General features: G+C 62.2%; 1 long non-coding RNA gene across 1 annotated transcript in view; it reads left to right on the forward strand.

Moving 5' to 3' along the window:
* The first annotated feature begins 48 nt into the window (after positions 1 to 48).
* Positions 49 to 2,779, forward strand: part of LOC106725285 — a 7,611-nt gene continuing 4,880 nt past the window's right edge. The window contains exon 1 of the long non-coding RNA XR_001361146.1: positions 49 to 229. This is a non-coding gene — a long non-coding RNA (uncharacterized LOC106725285). The remainder of the gene's footprint in view (positions 230 to 2,779) is intronic.

Genomic DNA, 2,779 nt, shown 5'->3' on the forward strand with positions numbered 1-2,779 from the left:
AGGTAGGGGACAGCCAGGCCGGGTCAGCACATTCTGCCCAGGGCGCCCCGACGCCAGGCCCGCTCCCAGCCAGGACCTGGGATGATTCCCAGAGGTCGGTTCCCCCGCGGCCTTGGCAGATGTTTGCCGGGGCCCTTCGGGTCCGAGTTTCAGATTTCTTCTTGAATTTTCGTTTCAGGACATAACTTGGCAGGACGAGCACTCGGCCCCTTTCTCCTGGGAGACCAAGGTGAGTGGGATGAGGTCTAGATTTGCCCGCCCTCTGAGCAGGACCTGCATCCTTGTGTATTTTTCTTGCAGCCTTCGCAGGACTCGGAGGCCGTGGCCCCACAAGGCCCGGCCGGGGAGAGCCGAGGAGGGGGGAGGGCTGGCGATGAGTTAGCTCCCCTCTGTGGGGGCCTGGGGTGTGGAGGCTCAGCCCTGAGGGCATCGGTGGGGGTGCTCTGTAGGGCAGAGCTATGCGCGGAGCTTTTCATTTTAATTATTTTTTATTTTTATTCTTTGAAATACATGTTTATTGATTTCAGAGAGGAAGGGAGAGGGAGAGAGAGATAGAAACATCCATGACGAGAGAGAATCATGGATCAGCTGCCTCCTGCACACCCCCTACTGGGGATCTGCCCGCAACCAAGGTACATGCCCTTGACCAGAATCGAACCCGGGACCCCCAGTCCGCAGGCCGACGCTCTATCCACTGAGCCAAACCGGTCAGGGCCATTTCGTCTGTTTTTAACCTGGGTGAGGATTGGGGGGGGCGGGGGGTGGTGCCCAGGTAGCTGTTGACATGGGACTCGGCTCCCAGGGCCAATGTAGGGGACTGGCACCCGGAAAAGGTCTTGAGAACAGTTCTCGGATGCGGGGCCGGTGGGGGTCACCCTCGTGCTGCCCGTCACTGTCGGCCAACGCCGGCGGGTCCCTCGGGAGCCCGGTGACTTGAGCAGGCGCGATAAAATCAAGTTAGTGTGTCACCCGTTGTCACCGTGTCCCTGCGGCCGGGCGCGTCTTTGTGGGTCAGCATCCCCGTCCAGGCCTATCCCCTCTCGTCGCGGAGCCGCTGGCCTCCCAGCCGCGGGGCTCACACTGCGCCCTCACCTTCGGGCCGACCTGAGGGTCAGACGTGGGTGGTTTCGGGTTGGAGCCGGTGGAGGGCGGTCCGGAGCCCGGAGGCGCTTGTCCCCACCCCTGTCCTGATGAGTCAAGGTCCACGTCCAGAAAGTCCCCCACTCCCCCCTCCCGGCCTCAGGCTCGGAGCCAACTGCCCCCTGCGACCTGGACTTGGTCACTCTCTGCCTTCGGCTGGTCTGAGCCCGGCCGGCGTGGCTCAGTGGTTGAGCGTCGACCTATGGTCCAGGAGGTCAGGGTTCGATTCCCGGTCAGGGCACAGGCCCGGGTTGCGGGCTCCATCCCCAGCGTGGGGCGTGCAGGAGGCAGCCGATCCATGATTCTCTCATCATGGATGTCTCTCTCTCCTCTCTCTCTCCCTTCCTCTCTGACATCAGTACAAATCCGTTAAAAACACACACAGTAGCCCTAGCCGGTTTGGCTCGATGGATAGAGCGTCGGCCTGCAGACTGAAGTGTCCCAGGTTCGATTCCGGTCAAGAGCACATGCCTGGGCTGCGGGCTCGATCCCCAGTGGGGGGTGTGCAGGAGGCAGCCAATCAGTGATTCTCTCTCATCATTGATGTTTCTAACTCTCTCTCCCTCTTCCCTCCTCTCTAAAATCAATAAAAATATATTAAAAAAAAAACAAAAAAGAAAAAAACAAAACACACACAGTAGAAGCAGCCGTGAGGGAGAGCTGCGTGTGGTGGGGAACCCACAGGAGCACCGCTGGCCGCACAGCTGTCCCTGCAGCCGCCCCGTCACCTGTCGGTGGACTTGCTGGGACCTGTAGGCTCACATCTTCCCCGACTCCTCAGTTCAGCGGCCGCCTGCGTGCGTGCGTGCGTGTTGCCTAAGTGCCCCCAGCTCTCCCGGCTCTGACGCTCGGCCGCTGATGCTCAGATACCTGAGGCCGGTGAGCTGACCCCAGCCACGCTGTCCACGCTGTCGGCCATGCGGGCAGAGCTGAGAGCCCCGGGGGCACCTCTGTGTCTGCTCCTTCCTTTAGGCCGGTCCACGGCCCTGCAGAGAGCGAGCTGGTGCTGTGTGGGGGCTGGGGTCGCTGCCCAGTGGAGCACAGCTCTCAGCAGGAGAGCCCCTGATGGTGGAACCATCCCCCAGCTCTCCCTCACGGGGCTGTTTCTACTGTGTGTGCAGTGGGGTGGGTGCGGGGAGAGGGCACAGACTGGTCTCTGTGTCACACCAGCCTCCTGGGATTCTTCTGTCTTCCATCCCATGCTCCCCGCCTGGTCCCTCCTCCCTCCAGCTGACCCCCATGCTCCCTCCCTGGTCCCTCCTCCCTCCCAGGCTGACCCAGGTGCCTCTGTTGTTCTGACTTCTCCATCAGAGAGGGGAGCTCAGAGGGAGGCTGAGGGGCCCAACTGGGGTGGGGGTGGTTGGGCCGGCGTTTTCCCACTCCTGTCGGCCTGGCAGGCGAGCGGGGGTGGGGAGGGTGCCCCTGGGACCCCGCGGCGGATGCCTCTCTCAGGCTCCTGATATTTCAAGAGGAAAAAACCCAGCACTTGGAATGTTCCCGAGAGGGGGGCGGGCGGGAGCCCAGCCATGCTTGGCATTCCGGTGCTCTGGGCTGGTCGCTGGGAGTAACTGAGGAGACAGACGCCTGCAGAGGCGGTCACGCCTGGCACTGGTAGCTGGGTTCTGGGGACCCCACCCCC

This window comes from Myotis brandtii, unplaced genomic scaffold (assembly GCF_000412655.1).
Source record: "Myotis brandtii unplaced genomic scaffold, ASM41265v1 scaffold1026, whole genome shotgun sequence".
Classification (NCBI taxonomy): Eukaryota; Metazoa; Chordata; class Mammalia; order Chiroptera; family Vespertilionidae; genus Myotis; species Myotis brandtii.